The sequence below is a fragment of the Ostrinia nubilalis genome, chromosome 8 (assembly GCF_963855985.1).
Source record: "Ostrinia nubilalis chromosome 8, ilOstNubi1.1, whole genome shotgun sequence".
Lineage (NCBI taxonomy): Eukaryota > Metazoa > Arthropoda > Insecta > Lepidoptera > Crambidae > Ostrinia > Ostrinia nubilalis.
Window position 1 is genome coordinate 16698922 of NC_087095.1, and position 23415 is coordinate 16722336.

Consider the following 23415-nt stretch of genomic DNA (forward strand, 5'->3'; position numbering starts at 1 on the left):
AATCGAACCGCCCTTCCGCCACTGTAACGCATTGTAACGTTTTTCAAGACCTCCTCTCCCCCCAGATTGCATTACGTAACACTAGAACGCCCCCTTAGCAACAAATACCACTTCTCTTTAAAAAATACGCTATTTTTGTTTTCACCCACCAGAATGGGTGATAATGGGTAAAAACCGGGTTTTTACCCAAATCACCCAGTTTTAACCCAATCGGGTGAAATGGGTTTTTACCCACTACCCATCTCTAGTTACAACAGTACGCATCAAAAAAAAAAAAAAAAAATACAAATAACTTATCAAAACAACACAAGAGAAGAATTAAAATAAAAGAACATAACAAGAAACAACAACAACAATAACCTCGAAAATCGAATTATCGATTAATCGCACAGATGATATCGTAAGTATCGTAATAAATTAAAATTAATCGGCTTGACAACTCCAGTGTGTACTAATTATTTATTTAAGGTAAGTGACTGATTATTCCAAAGAAAGACACTCCAAGTAAATAATGCTAAATACCGTTCATCGATAAAGATTTATATTACAGCAACTTTTTAATGCCACGGTTAAATACACGACAGCGGTGGCAAAATGAAAGTTCCCAAAGCGGTGTAAAAAAAAAAAAACGTTAAAATAAAGAGAAAAAACTGTCACGGAGAGAAAAAAGGTTACCCAGCAAATTAAATATTCAGAACAGCCATTAATTTTACAAATTTTCGCGAGAGACGCCATTTATGCCATGTGTTTGCCACGTAATAAAGCGAGAAAAGCTCTTTATTATTGAAATTACGGCAGGCGACAGCAGGAAGAGAGAGAATGTCTCGCGTGGATCCACCCCGCTCGCTCGTACCTAGCCCGGCAAACACGCCGCACCGCACTTCCCGGTAAGCATTACCTATCTGATGGTTATTTGGTTCTACGTTCCATTCCAATTGCATAATGAAAGGATTGTTTTAGGGTGCGCCAAAGAGCCGGGGAAACCGCCAGTCGAAGCTCAACCGGACGCTAGAAATTATTTATGCTGGGACACGCCTGCCAACGCACGCGCACGTCGTGTACATCCCCCTGTAAGTGCATCTGCGCCACTCGTCTTTTGCAGTGAGATAAAGTGCTTCCTTACATGAGTTTTAAAGGTGTTTCTGACAAACAGGGCACGCAATGGCGGCGGCAGGTCGTTCCAGCACCGCGACGCAGCGAATCTGAAGGAGCCTCGAAATGCCACAGTGCGATGTCTTGGAGTAGCAAAGATGTGGGTGCACTGCCTCCTTGGATATCCGCTGTGGACCCACTCCAGCTTTAGGAATAGGTATTTAGGTTTCTTTGTAGTAATGACTCCAAACATCAAGGTGGCTAAATGAAGTCTTCTACGTGCCTCCATCTTCATCATATTTGCGGCATTAAGATAAGGGGTGATATGGGAGCGAGGCGGAACCGAAAAACAGAACCGCGCACATGCATTCTGTACTCTCTGGATAAGTCTGGATGTTCTTGACAGAAGGCACGGACCGTAAACAGAGTCGCAGTAATTAAATCTGCTGAGGACCAAGGACTCACAGAGTAGAATTCTGAGTTTCTCGCTCAGGTAGGGTCGCAACTTGTACAGGAGTTTGAGCCGATAGAGACTATTTCTTACACACTCCGCTACATAATTTTCAAATTTCAGATTACAATCCATAACAAGTCCCAGATTTCTGGCTGCATCAACCCTTGCGATAGGTTCTCCGTCTATATTAATGTTAAGAGTTACATCTTTGAGTTTAGCAATGTTTTTGGGTGTCCCTATAACCAAGAACTGGGACTTTTTTGGGTTAATCTTTAAACAATTTGAGCTGCTCCAGTCAGAGATGCTGTTCAGGTCTTTGTTCACTTTAGCCACAGCAACGGCAAAATCAGCCAGTGCAAAAGAGAGGTACACCTGCAAGTCATCGGCATACAGATGGTGATGACAACTTGCGATAGTGTTAGTGATGTCGGCACTGTATAGGATGTACAGGATTGGTCCCAGAATGGACCCTTGAGGAACCCCGCGGGTAACCATTTCAGGTTGAGATCTCATCGAAGTGCCGTCCACCCTTCTCAACTCCACACACTGCAGTCGCTGGGTCAAATAACTGTGGAACCACTTAACTGAACCACTGTCGAGGCCATAATAGGTTAGTTTGGATAGCAGCAGAGAAATATTAATTGAGTCGAAAGCCCGAGAAAAGTCCAGTAGTGCGAGAATTGTTAGCATCCCCCGATCCTGAGCAACCAGCAAGTTATCGACCACATCCGCCAGTGCAGTTGTCGTGCCGTACCCTTTCCGAAAGCCAGACTGATAACGAGGGAGGATGTCATGTGCTTCAAGATAGTCAGTAAGTTGGTTACACACAACTCTTTCTAATATTTTTGAAAGGCACGGCAAGATGCTTATAGGTCGGAGTTCCTGAACTGTGATAGGCTGACTTGTCTTGGGTAGCGGTCTCACAACCGCAACCTTCCAATTCTTTGGAAATACGCCTTCCAATATCGATCGATTGACAATTGCAGTAATAGCCCCCAGTGAGTAGGGCAAGGTGAGCAAAATCATGTCCAGAGTAAGACCATCACTACCCTGTGCGTTTGATCTCAGACCCCTGATGGTCTTAAGGACTGAGTCCTCGTTAACTGTGTGTAGTGTGAAGGTGGCAGCGTTACTATGCCTATGATGCTCATAAAAGGTCAATTGTGATATTGTAACTCTGTTTTCACCTGGCACATTCAGGAAGTGTGTTGATCAGATCTGGGTCATTGAATGATGAAGGCAGGTCATCAAAGTTCTTTTTGTTTGGCAGTATAGTGCTTTTTAGGTTCCTCCAGAGCTGTTTTGAGTTGCTTAAATTATTGTTAATTTGCTTAGTAAAAAAACAGGTCTTCTCACATTCAATTGCATTCAAGACTAGGTACTTCATAGTTTTGTAACTGTTTTTGAGGTCTGAGGTTTTCTGCTGCTGGAACTTTTTGTGATAGTCATCTCTAACACGAATCATTTCCTTGATGGTATCAGTGATCCAAGGATGCGGGGGATGTTTGAATCTACGTGTTTTTATTGGAGCATGTAAGTCCATCAATCCCATGACACATTGTGTGAAGGCCTCCACGAGCTGGTCTACGTGGTCGAGACAGTTGAGTCTGAGACCACTCCAATCGATGGTGCTTAGGTCCCGTTCCAGTTGTTCCAGGACTATGTCCTTGAAAGGCCGGTATGTCACCCATCGGGGACTGATTTTCTCGGCTTTAATCCTGAACTCTGCCGACAGCATGGCGTGCCCTCCCAAATCCGGAGAATGCCTAACTGATACCCGGAGTGCTCGCAAATCTGTGCAAATCACATCAATTAGAGTCTCGCTATGGTCCGTGAAGTGAGTTGGCTCAGTCACTAATTGCTTGAGGTTTTGACTGTGTAAGCATTGCACAAGCTCCCTGCATCTCCGACCGCTCCCATCAAGCAGATCTATATTAAAGTCTCCAGTCAAAATCAGTCCATCCGCCCAAGTGAATGAGGCAATAGACTCAGATACCGCCTCAAGAAACAACTCCAGATCCTGCCAAGGTGGCCTGTAAGCTGTGCCGACTACTATGACCTGATTGAGAATGCGTGTAGAAATCCACATCTGCTCCACCGATTCTGTAGTGCTGGGATGAGAACAAGATTTCACATTTATACCTCTCCGGATGTAGAAACCTACCCCACCCCCTCGGCCTCTCCTAATGTGGCATGGCCTCGGGGTATGTCTCAGTCGGTAATCAGTTAGTTTAGGAGCCCTGTCCCCCTCCCCAGCCCTCAGCCAGGTCTCGTTTACAGCCATTATATCCGGAGCCAAGTCATTCATTGCTACTATAAATTCCTCCTGTTTAGTACAGAGAGATCCCGCATTGAAAAAACCGACCAATAAATTCTTTAACCCAAGGCCTGTGATGTTTGTACATTATAAAAACAACATTGAACTGCCCTAATGAGATGGTCTTTATGTGTAAATACACTACTCAAATACATAAATAAAATTAATTTTAAAAAGTTAATATTTAGAATAGAGATGTAGTCTATAAAATTATGTTTCTTTTTTCTCAGCAATATCCTACATTGGAACAACCTGTGATAGTGTGAAATTGTATCACCGCTGGGAATTATCAGTACCGAACCAACAACAACGAGACAAAAAAGCGATAAATGAAGCATATAAAACAAATTTTGGGTAAGCCAGTTGTTAGCAAAAGATGCTTTGATACTATTGGTTTTACAAAGAATGTGTGACTTAGTAAATATTTTTATTATTATTTTACAGTCGACCGCCAGTCATTGCGCCGGGGAGCCGAACACCCTCACAACGTCCTCCATAGAGCGCAGCTGGAACACTTGCGCGCCGTCGCCTCTACGAGCGAAAACGCGGCCCCTCCTGGTCCAAGTGTACTTCCACTGGAGACGACGGCACTCCTCCCGAACCCGGTGAAAGAGCTGGCGATTCAGCCGGGTCAGGCGCTCATTGATGAAAACTCTCGCTCCACCCTCGCCGGTGACACCGCGGCGCACACTAGCATACTAATGGAATAATTATTCGTATTTAAATGATTTTATTTACACTCGGTTGTTTTAATGGTCATTTTTCAATAACTCTGTTTCTGAGTGTTTATTTAATTAATAGGAAAATACTAGAAATACTTGCCTAATTATCTAAAATTTCCCTTTGACTTCTGCCAACATATGCCTGCCATTTTATGTAACCTTTACATTGAATGCTTATGTTTATGCCACTCTTGTGGCGGAGTTTTGGGCTGACACTGTGTAGGTTTGTTGTCAACACGAAAAGAAGAAGAATAATGTTTATGTAAGCCTTTGGTAAATGGCCTCCCCAAAAGTCTAGCCCGTGTGAAGAGTGCTGGCCAAAATCTCAATTTTTCTGCTGGTAAGTAAGAGAGGGTATTGCTCCTAAAATGAAGACTAAAAATTACCTGATGATCTGGTAATTTGGCGAGAGTCGTGTCCCTAGTGAGACTAAATGGCTCAATGATGAATATTTTATCTGACGTAGGTATCTACACTTATATTATAAAGAGGAAATAGCAATCCTGCTGCCACCCATCCCAAACTTCATACTCCCTCGCCACGTAGGTCCGACGCCTTTCCCCTAGTGATCTCAGCTCGCCCGACGACCTGCTTGTTTGTTTGAATTGAATAGTCTGTGAAACTGCTGGGCCGATCAAAAAAAATCTTTCACTATAAGAATCCTACATCATTTTAGATGAGCATTGCAGATACGAAGTTCGCCGAAGCAGCCAGTTTTATATTCCTGTTCAAACTGCGCTAACTGATACAGTTGTGCTGTGTCACCACTAAACAGGACGGCGGACTTTTACGGCGTTCGCGTCCCGTATTTATAAACGTCGCTGCTAATTTTATATTTTGTTTATTGTTATGGAGTAGCGGCTTGCGGGCCATTGCAAATTAAAAGTGTATTAAAATGCACTAAGTGAGATTAGTTATTGAGCGCCGGGATACTTAATTGAAAAGTTAAAATACGTTATTAAAATACTTTTGAAGGAAAAGAATTGCGGCGAGTTGGTGCACTCATTTGAGACATGACATAATAACATGTTATCACCAGGGGTGGTTTTCTAATCATAGAGTCGAGCATAACTTTTTTTTAACGATTTCCATTTGAACTGTAATAAATCTCTGGTAAAATTCTTAATGTACCGCTTTTGAAGTCTTTTTTTAGATGGGACACATCTATCTATTAGTTACTGTATTGTCACGTTTTCAGGCTCTAAGCCGCTAAAACAATTTTATGCATAGGATCATCAAGGTGCCGAGATTCGCACATTTTGCATAAACAATAAATCTTTGACTGACTGAAATAGGCGATGAAAGTTTGTATGGAAATAAATCATCAATATGCAACATTAGGTCTTAGTTAGTTTTTCCGGCTAGTATCAAAAAACTGACCATGTATTACTGACTGTATTTCGTTATTTACCTTGCTACACCTAGCCACAGTGACGCTGCTCGTAAATTTATCTGGAGTCGAGGTATAAATAAAAAGAGTGAAGCATGGCACCTCTATATTTCCCGTACGTGACGGGCACGTTGGCGGCGCGTCACTGTGACAGATTCGCGCACATCCGTCTGGCACGTAGCCGCAGCCGGGGGAGGACAACTAGGATTTAGATATAGTTTTGCTAGGAAATAAAGATGAAACCATCACGAAACTGTTCCGAGTATGTAACACACTGAAACTGTTTACCATAAAGTACACTTTATGAAGAAAAACGTATATGAGGCCTCCCTCTTGATGAAAGTTGCGGGAAGCACCTGGATACGGAAAATACTGCTTTAACTTGATAAAAATAGGATAATATCTCCTTACACTAAAGTGACTCTATCCACACCCCTCCACTAGCAAGCTTTAACCCTTCTTAGAATCACGCAAAAACTACCCTATAATACTCGTAGCAATTTACTTACTATTATGGGATAAAGGTCAGGAAGGAAGCCAGTAAAGGTCAGTAGGTTTTATTTTTGAGAGCAGATGCAGACTATTGGTGAAGCCTGATCAGCAGTGGATTGTCCTATGACTGATGGGAACAATGTAGACAACATCATTGATGTATCATGTGTAGTCTGTATTCCTTGCCCTACATCATAGTAACGGATCACCGCCGCGGGAACGAGTGACGCGACGTTTGTCACGCTACACGCTGCCAACTGCGGGCTGCAGATGTATCGCGCCTTTGTTTCCACCTCAACGTGTTTGAATGCATAATGGCGGCGTGTGTGCTAAGCGCTGCACTTAGTGCGTGTTTAGTGAGGCTTTTAGTCGGTAGGTAGAGCTTAGTTTTTGTGTAATGAACACAGACCTAGAGTCATAATAAGCCGGGCTTTAAAACTCTGTAGAATGGCCTTGTTAATTACTAAAAGGAAAAATGTACTAGACAGGACATAGTTTAGTTATAATGCTATCTGCTGCCTCTCAACCATCAAGTTCTTTTGACAATATTCGGACCTCTGAGATTTTTTTTATGCATAACAAGGCAGGTATTTGACCACAATCGCACCTGATGCAGTTTAGAATGATTGATGATGAAATTAGGATCTCAGGAAGTTCATGTAGGTAAATAATTAAAGACATAAACTTGCCAATTAACTACTTTTTATTTGCACCACAAGGTACAGGTAATTAGAACTTTATTCTCCATCTCTACAAACAAACTAAATGAAGCCAACTTCATTCGCTGTCCAAACATAAAAATCTAATTGCCACCATTTGACGCTCCAAACAATGATAAACTCAAAAGTTCAAAAATAAATTAACCCCAACAAAAACGGAGCCCCCAAAACAAAGCCTCGCCATCAAAGACAATGTGCCAACCTCAAAACAAGAAACGATTTAATACCACCCCTTATTGCGGGAAACGAATAGCAAAGTTCATTTGCAGGCTTTCTCGCAGGGTTGTCAATACGAGAGCCCGCTTTGTGTTTTAATTTTTTTATTTGTTTTCATTTTTCAGCCAGCGGTGATAGATTCTGATTGCTTTGTGCCAGTGAAAAGAACTTTTGGTGGTTGAAATGGAGGTGTATGGATGTTTGGGACGTTTCGATGCCAATAATAAATGGAACAGGCTTGAAAAGTGTGACACGTTGTTATTTTTGGTTTTGATCATTTTTTAATGAAAATTTTAGAATTTACTGTGTTAGATCTTACCTTGTTTAAAGTAAAATAAGCTCCTAGCCTGAATCAGCCGATAGAGGTATGTAGAAAGAAGATTTTTTTTATATTCAGCTAGTAGAATAGGTTTATTTGTGGCTTCTTCTAAAGTAGCATTTTAGAAGAAGCCACAAATAAAGTAATCAATAAATAAGAGGAAGCCGTGACATGCCAAAAACCTCCATCTTGTTAAAAATATTGGTAAAATATTTAAGGTGTATTACAGAACACCTAAATGAAATTACTCAGACATACTATTTCTCGCCTCTTGTAAAATGAAAAACAAAATCCGAACGCCCACCCCTCCCAATCTGAATTTCAATCGGCGAGTACAAAAAAGCCTTGTCCATACAAATCTAGCTTAATAGCGCTCTATCTCGCCTGGGGGCGACAGCGCCGTTTCCGCCGCGGCCGGCAGAGGGCGCCAACACGGCTCCATTTCCGGCGAGGAAGATCGTCATGGCGGCGCTTCCGGCGGCCGACTGATTGGGCCTTTATTAAAAACTGACACCTGAGGCGGTGTTTTGTTTGTTGTCAGTGTTTTGGGTCTTTTTTGGAGGCTCGTGTGTGGTAGGGAGTAATTGGTAGGGGGTGTAGACTTTTGAAAATAAAATGTAGAGTTTTGATGTTTCAACACTGTTCACAAGTTTTACAGTGACTGTTATTAAAAAGCACTAATAATATAATATGTATTCTACATTCTTTCAATGTTTTTCATATTCCAAATAACAATCAAACTTTTGATATTATTCCATTGGCTTTTTTGTTTCCATCCAAATTACTTTATTACATTCTGGCTACCTTTCGGACTTATTGAATCATAATGTTATTTATTTTTATGCACCTATACTAGTTTTAGAATCTGTATTACATTGTTGTGCCATAAACGTGTAATTTTATATTGAAGACTGTATACAATGTGGCTCCCTTGTGGCTAGTTTTGACCATGTTCAAACAAGGATACCAAAAATATTGCACAATTTCAAATAATATAATGATGAAAAAGCAATATTTCTTTTTTATTCCATTTTCATTCCATTCAGAAGTTTTGTTCATGCTATGGATTTTAATCAATACTTATCTTTTTGGTATGTATGAAGTAACTATGTAGGTATTTTTAGGGAAGTACTTAGTCGATAAAGCATAAAATATAATGTCGTGCCCTGAGTGCCCAAGCAACTGCACGGATGAGGAGTTTTAAATGTAGCTGACAACGCCACTCTTGTAGCGGAGTTTTGGGCTGACACTGTGTAGGTTTGTTGTCGACACGACAAGAATAAGTACGGAAGTACCTGGTTCTCATTGGTATTGTGACATCACTACTATTATATTCGGAGGTCGATCACCACCTGTCCTTATTTCCATTAGATCCATTTCAAAATATTACTCTTCGGTGCCATAATAGGCACATCGTTCCAGCATCAAATACACAACTATGTGAACAGGCAATATGTGAAAGTGGACAAGTTTAATCGATTCTCAAGTCGTTATGGGCGTCTCGGACCTTTTTGTTGACCGCAATATAAATTGCGATTTTTATGGCCGTTTTGATGATAAAAGTTACGGCTTGTGATGTTTTTGGAGTTCGCGGGCGTGAAACAAATGGCTGTGTATTGAGAGATAATGCTTTATTTTTATAGGACGTGACAAAACAATCTGTTGGGCCACAACTGGGACAAGCAGAATAGTGAAAACATGCATAACTGCAGTGCGCTGGTCTCATTTATAGTAGACATGACAGATAGAGTTATTTTATTACCAATTAGGAAACTTAGTATATTGAAACTGCTTTCAGCAAGAGGGATTGATAACAATCGAAAAGTTGGTTAAGAGTAGGCGCAGACCATCGATTTTTCATCGGCCGATAGTTTAGACGGGCAGTTGATCAGTATTTAAGGGCATGTATGGAAGTGCGCACACTACGCCGATTCGATTTGGCCGATTCTTCATACAAATTAAAATCGGGCCCAACTATCGACCAACTAAAAATCGATGGTCTGCGCCTAGTCTAAGGTAACATAATAGTCAAGGATTGAATGGAATTGAAGAAGGAGATGACAAATAAGACTGCTAATAAGAAGATTAAGAGTGAAGGCCAAGTAGAAATTAAAGGCCTCACTAATACCTCGTAGTTTATTTTTTATTGAAGATTTATTTACATACTTATTTATTATAGGTACCTTTTGCAATACGTGAAGTCCATGTAGATACTTGAATGACACACAAACTTTTCCTTCCTCAAATACTTCGAAACGCAGCTGTTAAATAGTCATACAAACACAGCGTTTAGGCATATTAATAAATTATCAGGTGCCTTCGCAGTTTGCTCACGTATTTTAGTGTGTGAGCGCTAACTCGCGTTGAAACTCGCTTTAAGTCGTTGGCAAACATTGGAGGTATGTACATACTAGAAGTAGTAGTGGTAGACTCAGAACTACAAACTTTGTTAGTGCTCGCTTTTTTATTATTATGTTGGACAAATGACCTCAAAAAGGTTGCAAGTTGTATGTCAACCGGCCAATCTGGAAATAATTGGGGAGGCCTATGTTCAGCAGTGGACGTCTTGTGGTTGAAATGATGATGATGATTGTTATTAAGAAGTTTATTAGTTCTAGCGGAAAGTTAGCGGTGCACTTTTGCACTTTTAATAAAAGATAGTGAAGATTTTTTTTATTAAACCTTAAGTATAAACAAGAAAAAACGTGAATAACAACACTTCAGTTTAATTTTATTGATTTCATATGACTGTGTACGAGAATATACAGTGACTTGTGCCGTTAGGTTACTCTACCACTTTCAGGAAAGAGTCTACTGTACCTACATCAATTATGTAGATAATGTATGTCTCAGTAAGTGTGAGGCGATTTGAGAAGGTAATATTATGCCTACTTGTGTTCCGTAATGTTTAATTAGCTATTACAAATCGACAAGCGTGTTGCAGCGATTTGCTTACCACTAAAAAAAAACAATTTGTATTATCGATTATAACGAATCAAAGTAGCTAAATAGTCCCCAAATGGTTTCCTATTTCTGCTTAAAACTATACTCGCACCGCTAAGTAAAGACAAACTCTCACACAAATATTGAAAAGCGTCGGAATTCCTCAACAAAAATGGTAGCCGTCCTTTTTCTATAGAATTACAAACACGATTAGAGCGTTCGAAAATAAATATGTGCTTTCTTTTGCCGCGCCGCCTTAGCGTGTTCTCGTAAAAATATCCTTGTCACTCGTTCCCAGAAGGGCCTGTGTCCACACTGGGTCAAATTTGAACATGTTGTGTCAAATTGATTGGGCAAACCGATCGGTATCGGACTGTCACGAAGGCAGGTCATCATTGTGGTGCTTTCGTGTTGACCTGCTAATTTTCTGTGACTGTGCCTACGCCGCTGACGGAATGTTGCACTGGGTTTTAGAATGTTTTTTAAAATGAAAAATAAACAGCCTTTTATAGACAAAAAATAAAATAAACAAAGTAAAAGCTTCTGAGACTTCATTTTCATATTAATCATATTATAACAAATCTTCCAAACTGTACACCGCAAAAAGTTTGGCGATTTGTTAAACATACAGACAGCTCTAGTCTCATTCATATGTTTTTCCTTTGACCATTTTATACCTATTTACTCTCAAAAAGTATTATCTTAATTAATAATTCGAAAAATAACATTTACTTCTTCAAGTTCACAATAATCATTTGATGAGAGAAGTGCCATTTCCATTCCAACTCCTTGGTTCCAACTATTGAAACCGGTCGTCAATTACACCCAACCTTCTCCCAAATAATTCCACGCTGCAAACCGATCCGGCGATCTCCGGCAAATTGGATCGCCGGCCGGTCGTCCGGATTATCTGCTCGTTACGGCGTAACGTTACGCCGCCTCTGATTGTCTGTAACTCTACGTGCAAGATTGGGTTTTGATTGGGAATATACAGGGTGACAATCAAAGGTACTATTTGTCACAAATATTTGCGCTTGCGTATTATACTACTAATGCATGAATAATATTGATTCAATATTATCATGACTTGAACATAGAATATTTTTATTCTCAATTTATTCAGATAGCGTGTTTTTTATTCGTTTTAGCCAAATGACGTCCATTGCTGGACAAAGGCCTCCCCCAAGACCAAATAGCAAATAGCTCTATAACGAAATATTTAGACTTTCTATCATACACGAATTTAAAGTTTATTAAACTGCATCAAAGGAGAAATTAACCCTTTGAAAAATAGAGGAGTAGGTATATAAACTAACAGAAAGAACGGGTCATAACACCCTTCAGAATCTAAATGTCCTGCTCTCGTAATCCGTAGTCCATTTCACCCTCTCACAGAATTAAGGTTTATCTAGACACGACATCGGCTCGATTGTAACGACCGTTTTACAGTCTTTTTATTACTATGGTACCTGCCTATATCTTCGTGAATTTTCTGTGGCCAAAAGAAATAGTGATTATGTAATTCAGGTCAAAAAGGCTTCATCTTAGATATTTATTAAATGAAAAAATAAGAGAATTACAGAAATATTATTATTATTGTGTGAATCCAATTAATTCTGTAACCTATTACTGACACCGTATGAAAGAACTCGTGAAGCACTTTCAGGATCAATAACCAGTTTTTCGATATCTTGTATAGTTTAGAAATAATCGAGTAAGATCACTTATCGTTTCCACCCTGTATACCTAACATTAATTATAATTTACTTAACACGTAAAGTTGTATACCTAGAATGTTATGACACCTTAAATAGACATACATGAACTGCTAATAAATGTTTTAGTTCATGACGCATTAATTATGAACTAGTGTTGTAACATTGTTCACTTGATTTAATATTTCATAAGGTTAAGATTTATGGAGGCATTGTATTTGGGGCAGTTACGAGCACTTACTTCATACAAAACATATACAACTAACGACACGTCTTAACGTGTCGTTAGTTGTATTATGTTCTAAATTATTATTTTAAAAGCTTAAATTATTATTTTTATACTGTGACTTAAATTATCTTTGCTACGGGATTTTGCAACAAAACACTTTTATAAAGGTAAACAGATATTTACCCTCCCAACGTTTTAAAAGTATTATACTGTGACTTGTAGAGATGCTTATACTTTGTTATTGAATGACAGTCAAGGTAACTCGTTATTATTTACGTTTTTCTATTAGGTCAAGAAACTTACTTCTTACTTATCAGTGTTAATACTGAAACTTAACTGTTTTAATATTTAGGACTCTTTCAATTCTTCCTAGAAAACAGTCAAATAACCTATTCTAAATTTTGTCTAACATTACTGTACATCATGTACAGAAGTTATTACGAAAATAAAATTTACCAAATCAATTACCAATATTAACCAATTTAATATTCGTGCCAGCAGTGTTTGAGGTGTTCATACCACAGTGGTTATTTCAATTTGACCACATTAGCGACGGTATGCTAGACAGAATGTTTACCGATATTTTGAAATTTGTATAACTATGCAGTAGGCCACAGTACACTGTCAAGTAGTATATGTATTTGATTTTATTCGAGTTTATTTTGCAGGAGCTTAGATCCGGATTTATTTGAAAAGTTTCATCAGGTCGTGGGTAGTGTTTTGTGGTGTTTTAGAATTCAAATCCCTTGATTAACAAGTTAGTGTGAAGAGCACGCATTTAATAAGTCGTGGAAACAATGATATTTCACAAAGTACTAGTCATATCCAAGTCAAGCCAAGTCACCATTTCCAAAATATCAGATCAGTCTGTAAAGTCGCAAAAACTATGGGTTTTGTTCATAGTTGTTAAGAAGTAGTGAGATGAAGAAGTTCTTACTTCTAATTAGATATGTTTGGATTTGACTTACTGTTTTACCTAATGTGTACTGTGACGAAGTGTGGAAATATTTGATGGCTTGCTAATAAAGAGTTGTTATGTATGCCTCGGTGTGAATATATTGGTATTTGTATAAACTACTTTTTGTGCAAACACGGTTTTTCTTTATTTGCATTAGGATTTTCACTTTTTTAACAGTTTGTAAATTGTTTACTGTATTTATATGAGGTCATGAGGGAAACATTTTGTTCGCCTGGGTTGTAGAGTCAATTAATTATTAAGTCGCAATGAATTAATTGGCTTTAAGGTAGATTGGCTGTAGATCCTGGCTGATAGGAGTTGCAGCGGTGGGAATGAGAGGTGGGATTAGTCCCGTTATAAAGTAGACCATAATACATAAATGGGACATATTTTAATTGTTGAGGTCCTTATAGAAAGCAATTCAATGAAAACTGATAAAAGTAGTTATTAACTTATAATAACTAACGTAATCTTATGTAAAACTAGTAGTTAATCACTTCATTCCCAAGAAAAGAATCCTCGCGATAAACTAACATTAATTAAACTTCATTAACAGTTAAAACGTTGACCTCAGCCCCACAAAAGTAAATCATTCCGACTCCACCGCCGCCTTGTTCCAAAGATTTACGTAGCTTTTAACTCGACACTCAAGGGGGTTATTCCGAAATACTGCTCATATAATTCCGGGTCTATCCGTCACCGTCGCTCTTGATGGCATCTCCATTTGAGTGAGAAAGATGGCAAGATTCGAACTTTCGGATAACGTTTTCGTAGTAGCCCCACAGATTACGGAGGGCGTGCCGCGACCTGAAGGATAATCGCTAGACCTCCGCTAGATTTATTGGGCTTACACTCAATGGAGTTATAGAATGAAGCCGTATCTTTTGCGGGAAATGTCATCGGGATTGGTACACGTTTATTGGTAGAGATTGATTGTTCTGAATGTATTTCATTGGATAGGTAGGTACGTACTTGGTTTTAGAAACGATTTATAATAGATTATTATGGTTTTTCATAACATTTGCAGCTTTGGTTACTTTTAAAATGAAAGTTATCGTTTTCAAATATCAAATTGTTTTATGATTCGTGACCAAGATTTAAGCTGCCTTAAGGATTTAAATGATCATTCATGCCTGAAGTCATGCAAATACCTATTAAAATTTGTTTTATGAAATCCGTGATAAGTTCATGAGTGTACTAACATTTAATGAATTTACCTTTGAAACCGTGATGGTCTTTTTATTTTTTTATAATAAGTCGTTTCATGAAAGATCTTGTGCAAGAAATAAAACTTACGTCACTACACTCGACAGATTGAAATCGACCCCCTCTGTCATTATCTCCAATAAGAACAATTCGCTTCCTAAATGCGGCCCTTTGTCCATTTTATTTTGGTGGACAGAACCACACGGGTTGCTTGTCCTCGCATTTTTTAACCAGGGCCGCACTCGATTAATCTTCCTTATCCGTCCCATCGCCGACCGCCGCGCCTGTTAAATAATCGCTGCGGACGAGTTTAACATAAATTAAGTTTTCCACGACACCTGAGATACCTCCCTGTGTTAAAAACCACGAGTTGATAACTCGTTTTGACATTTAAACAATTTTCAACTTAACCCCTTTAAAATACGGCGTGTAGAGACGTAATTGTAGAGTTGTTGGCCAGTAATAATGAGCCGACGTAAAGAGATGGATATCGCGGGCCCGAAAGAAAAGGTTAAGTGTGAACATTTGTTTGTTAATGCCTTGTTTAATGGATTCGTGGCCTTTTTTTGGGGCATGATAAGTTGTTTTGCTTTAATTGATCGATCGCTTTATTTTTTGAGGTTCTTGAGTTTGTGAAGCGACGCGTGCGCAATGATTGATGGCGGCTGTCAGATTATGTGGCGATAATCTGATGAGATCACGATGAAGCTTTTGGAATTCTTAGATTCTTGTGACTTGAGGAATTTCTGTTTGGTTAGATTGATGTCAAAGGTCTTTAAATTCTTTGTAGAGCAGTAGCTAATAAACTTCTCAATTTGGTTTGTGTGAGCTATAAAGTTCCTATTTTATTATTCAGATAAAGTCTCATAAGCAGCTATTTGATAATTTACAAGCAAAATGGAGAGGAATATGTATATCAGGGACTGTCATAATATGGCTGAAATAAGATTGATGACGATAAAGCAACATTGGTTAATTTAAATTTACGATTTTCCACATCATTTCTTTCACTTTCGGATAGAACAATAAGTTTAAACTAAGCTCGCACCAATATACCTTGCCGAAATAGCTCAATAAAAGCTGTAGTCTTAAAAATGGTGTACTGTGAGTGTTTTGCGCTATTTTTATTGAGGCATTGATAAAGGTTTTTTCTCAATGGGCGCTACACACGCGATGTGGTCGTAAAATGTGCTCACGCGCATGTAAGACGGTCGGTTATTTAGCTTTTGCAGGATAATTTAGGTTTTTGTGCACGTGCTTTGTGCATTTGTTCTTTTGTCTGTATAATTTATCGAAGTCCATGCTGATGAAGCCGTGAACAGAAAGTTATTGATAATTAAAATAAATATTTTAAAATTTTGATCAGGGACTAGGTAACCTAGGATCTTTCTTTTAAATGAAGAAAGAATTTCGAACAAATCGGTTTATAAATGACGGAGTTCTGAGGCAACAAACTTAAAATAAAAACAATAACCGAATTGAGAACTTACTTTTTTCGAAGTCAGCTAAAAAGTGAAAATCATACCGCGTCAGTTTAGTAAATGTCTAACACCAATATTATTATCGCCCCCACTGAAAAGTGTGTCAACTGAAAAACGCAATTTTTCGTTTACCAAAACATCAATTACAAATTTTAAAGCTGAATGTAAATCACAGATAGCAAAGTGATTTGGGCACGAGATAAATACCGATGCTTAACGAGCGGCCGGACGACAATCGACGAACGGACGGCTGTTATTGTAAATACCGATATGAGCATAAATTTTTCCTTTACGGAGAAAATATTGCGGTGCGCGTACAGATTTCGATGAAAGACTTTATATTTAAAAACAAGGTTTCAAAGGCTATATTAGTAAATTTTTTGGACTCGGACAACGTTACCTGAAAACTTTTAAATGTCTACTTTCGATTAGACTGAAAAACTAATCGACATTGCAAAAAAGGTCATATTATGAAATAAAATTGTGGTCTTCCACTTTAAATTATAAAGGAACATAAATACTTTTCCTAAAAAATAAATTTATAGGAGCTTTAAATAAAGGAAAATATAACCCTCTTTCTGACGCAGTCGGGTAAAAACAATCATTTCATCAAGGTATTTTTCTGATTTATTGAAGCAGCTAGAATCACAACTTTATGAATTAGATTGAAGCTTTGGAAAATTATAACTCATTTGTAATTTTTAAATAATAAAACCTACATGTTTTTATCAAGCGAACAAAATAGTACTCATCTTAATACGTACGCGCACTGGCAAAATCACGTATGAACAAATGAAAAATGGCCCAACTGCCAATTACACTAAAAAATGTCCGTGGGCTCCAATTAAAATGATTTACATATCAATAAATCTGCGTGATACAGCGCCGGGCTTTAAAATCCGTTTTATCGTACGATATCGTATTACAGTATGTGGGACGTATTTTATTGAATATGCGATTGAATTATCGACAGCCAAGGCCTTATTTACAGTTGAAAAACGACGTTACTGATTTGGGGAGAGAGAATTGATAGTCGGATATCTTGTAGAATGTAGATATAAATATTAATATTTACTATACTCGTATTTTAAGCTTTATGTTTACGGACACTTACTGCGATGTATGCTGGATAAAATATAGTCTTGGCGCTAGATTTTATTTGAGTTTAATTGAATTAAATTAGTAATTTTTGTAGAGGTATAGGACTTCATGAATTTTGGAAGACGCAGTGAATTTTACACCATTATGATCTGAATACGTTATTTTTTATTAGAATTAGTAATTTCTTCACTCACATTTTTAACAAAACGAATGATTCTGAGTAGGTAAGTGCCTAAGAGTAAATACTACATTGTTGTCATGAAAATAGCATAAATTTTCATGACTTTATCACAGGCCCATTAGGCGTATTGTCAGATATTATCAGAACAAAGGATCATTTATATTTAAACAATGATTGTCAAGTCGAATTTAGCTAATTAGTGCCTTTGTTTGTCATAGCATTGCATGTCAAAGTGCAATAAAGGTTGAAAGTTATTATTAACCTAATCGGATCTCGAGATACGCCATTTTCCACTTTACGTTATTGCTATACGACATAGACTCGTGTGTGTTGTCGTGTCAATTTAAGTACAGTGGAGATACAAAGTCGTATAATTAGAGGCAATGTAGATATATTATCGTGATGAGACACTGACGATGTAATAAAAGCTATTATTGCCGTCATTCTGATGACAAATGACAGTTTGAAAAACATACAGCGTGAGTTTGTGTTGAGGAGACGGTTCTGTCCAATGATTTAAAATTTAAAATACTAAGTTATCGTAACTTTCGTTCGTTTGTTTATTTGTTTCAGCAACCTTAAAAAAACTTTACTTCAACAAAATTTTAAATTAATTCCTATCCTTAATAATTAGCAATTTATAATTCTAACTAGTGTATGAAAACATAACAAACAAACATGATGACTGACATGGTAAAAAACAGAAATTATTAACTTAAAATGGGTTAAAGGGTTCTTGAAGGGTATAAACTAATATCACATAACATAATTTAGTCTAATATCATTTTTAATTAACTAAGAACATGCCAAACTAATCTCATTTCTAATAACAAACTTATTTCGTCATTCCGGGTGTGTACCATGTAATTTTATGATGTCAGCCATCATGATTTGATATCAGGCAATAAATGAAATTAGTGTACGGCTGTGAAGAAACGAAGCTGAGTCATATAGTCACTATGCTTGTAGGTCACTGCGTTTATGATGGCTCGCTGTAATGTATAATTTATTAGTTAAAAAGCGTTCTTGTTATTATAGTTTTTGTTTGTTTGTTATATCCTGTATTTATTGGCAATAATTAACGAAGATTACAACCGATTAGAGCGGCCATTTTTATTTTTTATTCATTACTAGCTATTTCACCCGAGTGAAATTTACTTTGTCAAAGATCGTCATTAATTATAGTTTTAGTTATTCTGGGTTATAAACAATAATACGGTAAGTTTCATCAAAATCCGTTCAGTAGTTTTTGCGTGAAAGTGTAACAAACATCCAGACATCCATATAAACGTTAGCATTTATAATTTTAGTAGGAAGGATTTTAGAGAGCTTTGACTTATGCAGTCAACTGTAATTTTTGTTTTAAAATTACGCTTAATTAAGTATTAATCAATTAATAATTAAGATTTTCGCCTTTTCCCAGTGTCCATAAATAAAAGAGCGATTTTACCGACTCCAAATCGATTTATATTATTACAAGCTTTATATTGACTTCACTTGTTATTAGTATGTGTGGGACAAATCTTGCAATTGAATTTAAGACCAGTTCTCCTCAACCGACTGAGCTGAAATTTGGTGTACTTATGTAAGTACGATGACAATGCAATATTATGGTACCATCGAGCTGGTCTGAAGATGGAGTGAGGAGGTGGCCATAGGAACTCCTAAACGAAACGGCGGAATCGCTTCGAATTTGGGTTCGTTGGATTTGTCTTTTTGAGTACTTTACTGCTAGATGATGTCCAGGGTGCTGATGATGGATTCGTGAGGTGGGCATAGGAACTCCTCAACGAAACGGCGGAAATTCATCGAGTTTGGGTTCGTCGGATTTGTCTTTTTGAGCACTTTAGTGCTAGATGATGACCAGGGCCCTCAATGACCAGGAAAAAAAAGAGGAATACATTCCATGCGCGATACAAGCTTTCGAAATTATTTGAACCTTGCATACAATTATTTTTTTCGTTTTAGTACAACTGCATTTCAGAATAAAGCTTGTTTTTAAAAAAGTTTTTTTATTATTATAATTTTTTTTATTACATTGTCCAAAATTGTAAAGTATTTTTGTACTTCAAGTCTGTTTTTAATAATCATAAATGTACGGATCACTTCGCTACAGATTTTAGATGGAATTTCACTTTAATGAAAACTACAAACTATGTATCTTTTCCGAGTGTACTCGTGATTTACACATTCGAGCGTTCCAACTGGACCCGTTCAACACACAAATCATCCGATGACCGAACACGCGCCGTACACTGCCGAGCAATTAATTTCACATCAATGTGTTTACACACGCGTGAGATGCACGCAAGTGTAAAACGCGGGGTCTTGTGGTAGCGGTGAAGGTTTTCGAGGAATATTTAAACAAATAATGTCCTTGCTGATTTACGAAAATCTAAATTGTGAAGGAATTTAAAATTTCTGTAGATCATACTACATCTTTCACATTTAGGTATAGGTACATGCGTTAGTGTGTGAAATCTAAAAAGCTCTTACTACAATGACCTTCCATTACTTTTGAGAATAGATATATTTGTAACTCACTGAAGTCAAAGTACTTACTTTAAACAAATCTAGAGCATTAAATTTAAAATTAACGAGGTTATATACAAATAACAGTATACTCTACAAAATTATCGAATCAGATGTCACTTTTGAAAGCAGATAGTTTTGAATCCTAACTGGCATTATTAGAATTGTTATTGCATTTCGTGCATTGCTCTATTCCCCGCTACCGTAAAACCACGGCTTTATGTTTTATGTTCAGGAATTGACGTTTTTATGTTAAACATATATTAGTTTGTAAGTTATCTTGGCCTCCACTGTATTCTAATTATTCGTTGCACGCTGTGCTCTGTCCCGCGGCGATGGCTGCGTTTTCAATTGTAAATTATAGTAGATATATTAGGTGAAAACTTTACCATAAATTACATTTATTTAGCCTTAATTTTGATACATAACTTGACTTATTGTTCTTTATTTTATTTTTGATTATGCCTACACGCTAATCAGAGTACCTATACGTATTGTCCCAAGTAACATTTTACTCCATTTAAGAGTTCAATAGTCGTTCACATGTACTCCACAAGCTGTGTATGTCAGCTGTATACGAGCTGTATAGCTTGCTATAATGCTTTTATAGAACCAGTTTGGGCACAAATTAGACAGCTTTAAGTTCACTATGGCTGTACATTAGCAGTATAATAGCATTATAATAGCAGTTTAAGTAGTAACATCGTACTTAAGGCTGACTTACGGCACTATATGGGACGCAGTGTGAACCATACAACGTACGTGAGGACAATAAAGAGTAACAAGTGGCTAAATGCACAGCTTTCAAAGTTATAAAGTCTGACATTATTTGTGTGTCTTAAATTATTTCCACATTTTAATATTAGTTTGGTATTTGTACGTGAGTGCCAAGAGGGAAACAACTCGGGCGGATAATCATTTATGCAAATAATAACACGGGTTTTAAATACTTAATAATGTTAATGCCATTGGGAATGCAACTTTATCGTGAAATGTATACATATTTACAGCTAAAATATTTACGCGCCTCTGTAAAAACGCGATATTCATTTTAAAATATTTAAAACTGGCTGAGAGGAAATCTACAATTTTCAGTTTTTGATATTCTTATCTTATCTTATCTTATTTTAGGGCCGCGCATGGGCGCAGTGCACGTCGACCCATTGGGATCTTTTGTGCTTCCCTATACCTTTATCCCCCCTCATCCACAAAGATCCTATCCATATAGTGGATCAAGTGCTTGGGTGAGAAGGACCTATATTCTTCTGGTGTCGGATAAGCCGACCCCAGGAGACCCATTCTAGTTCTGGCTAGCGCGTCACATTCGCAGAGTAGGTGTTTCATGGACTCCGCATGTTCTCCACATGCTCGACAGCTGTCATCCGTAGTTAGGCCCATTTTGTGGAGCATGTGGTTTGTAGTGTAGTGTCCTGTTAGCGCACCCGTGATCACTCGGGCTTGCCTTCTGTTTCCATTGAGTATGAGCTTTTCCCATGATCTTGTGTTTCCAACTAGGAATAGTTTGGAGTGGCTCATGCCGTTGGAGCTTTCCCATTCAGCTCTGTGCTTCCTGGATGTATATTGCCTCATGGCCATGTGTACAGTGCTTATAGATAAGGGCACTATCGGCTCTGGCCCAATAGGTGCCGCCTCTGACCCTTGTCTCGCTAGACTGTCGGCTCTCTCATTGCCTTCGATTCCAGTATGTCCAGGTACCCACATGAGGGTCACCCTGTTGTGCCTTCCAAGTTTATTCAGTGCCAAGATTGCCTCCAAAACGAGTCTGGATCCAATCCTCACTGAGGCAATGGCTTTGAGTGCTGCCTGACTGTCACTTAATATGTAAATGTCACGCTTTTTATGCGCCTGTTCTATATTCCTTACTGCGCACATGATTATAGCATAGGTTTCAGCTTGAAACACTGTTGCAAACCTCCCTAAGCTTTCACTGTGCTCAGATTGTTTGGAGTAGACGCCCGCTCCTGTTCCTGCGTTCATCTTGGAGCCATCAGTATACCAGATCAGGCTGTCTTGTTGACGTTTTGGTCCTCTTTTCCAGTCTTCCCTTGTTGGTATAGACACTTTAAAATCCTTGCTAAACATGTACCTAGGCTGCATTGTATCACAACCCATGTCCATTATTGCATCTAATTGAGGATCACTCCCCATCCTTGTGTGCTTGGTGCAAGGTTTGGATGTACTCCAAAGTCCCGCCCCCTTCAGTCTGTGCAGCGCCTTCCTTGCATCTACTTCTAGCGCCAAGTGCAGTGGGGGCAATCCCAGAATAATTTCCAATGCTGCAGTTGGCGTAGTTCTAAACGCACTCGTTATTGCTAGGCATGCAGTTCTTTGCAATTTGCCCAGTGCCGTTCTGCACGTCTGTAACCTAATTCTAGGCCACCAGACAATGCTGCCATAAAGTATTATTGGTCTCACCATAGTTATATAGATCCACCTCATCACTCTGGGACTAAGTCCCCATGCCTTCCCGTATGCACCACGACACATTCCCAGCACTCTCATAGCCTTAGCTATGACCGTATCTTGGTGTTTACGCCATGTAAGTTCCTTATCTAGGATTACCCCTAGATATTTCACTTCATTGGTCCAGGTTATTTGCTTACCATAAAGGTGGAGATGTCCTAGCCCTGTTGTATTTCTCATTTTTGTAAATGCAATCGCATTCGTTTTTCCCGGATTCACCGAGAGGTGGTTTTTGTCACACCACTCTTCCAGTGTGTTGAGGGCTCTTTGCATGATGTCTGTCACAATAGTTGGGAACTTGCCCCTTACCATAATTACCAAATCATCTGCATATCCAACCGTGTAGAGTGGTCCTTTGTTTAGTTTCACAAGTAGTGAGTCCACGACCAGGCTCCATAGCAAGGGTGAGAGTACCCCCCCTTGCGGGCAGCCCTTGACAGTCCTTACACTCATGCACTCTCCTTGCAGTTCTGATTGAATAATCCTGCCTTTAAGCATACAGTCTATCCACCGGCATAGAGGTAGTGGTACCCCGTGGTCAGAAGCAGCAGCTCCTATAGAGCAGAAGGTAGTGCGGTCAAATGCCCCCTCTATGTCGACAAATGTCCCAACAGTAACCTCCCTACTCTCAAGAGCCGCCTCCGCCCTGCCGGTTACATAGTGTAGCGCAGTTTCTGTAGATTTCCCTGCCTGGTATGCACATTGAAGCTCATGTAGAGGAAATCTTTTTAGTGGTCCTTGTCTTATGTACTTATCTACAAGTTTTTCAAGCGATTTGAGAAGAAAAGATTGTAGACTTATTGGCCTATATGCCTTAGGGTCGTTGTAATCCGGTCTACCTGGTTTAGGTATAAAGATCACTTT

General features: G+C 38.4%; 1 long non-coding RNA gene across 3 annotated transcripts; it reads left to right on the forward strand.

The window, feature by feature from the left end:
* Nucleotides 1-277: 277 nt before the first annotated feature.
* Nucleotides 278-4378, forward strand: LOC135074291 (uncharacterized). Of its 3 annotated transcripts, none has more exons than XR_010257802.1 (5): nt 278-887; nt 950-1070; nt 1154-1309; nt 4094-4217; nt 4308-4378. It is a non-coding gene; the product is annotated as an uncharacterized LOC135074291 (long non-coding RNA). The 3 variants fall into 3 exon arrangements; XR_010257801.1 differs by having other exon boundaries at nt 961-1070; XR_010257803.1 differs by having other exon boundaries at nt 961-1070; nt 1175-1309.
* The last annotated feature ends 19037 nt before the right edge of the window (nt 4379-23415 follow it).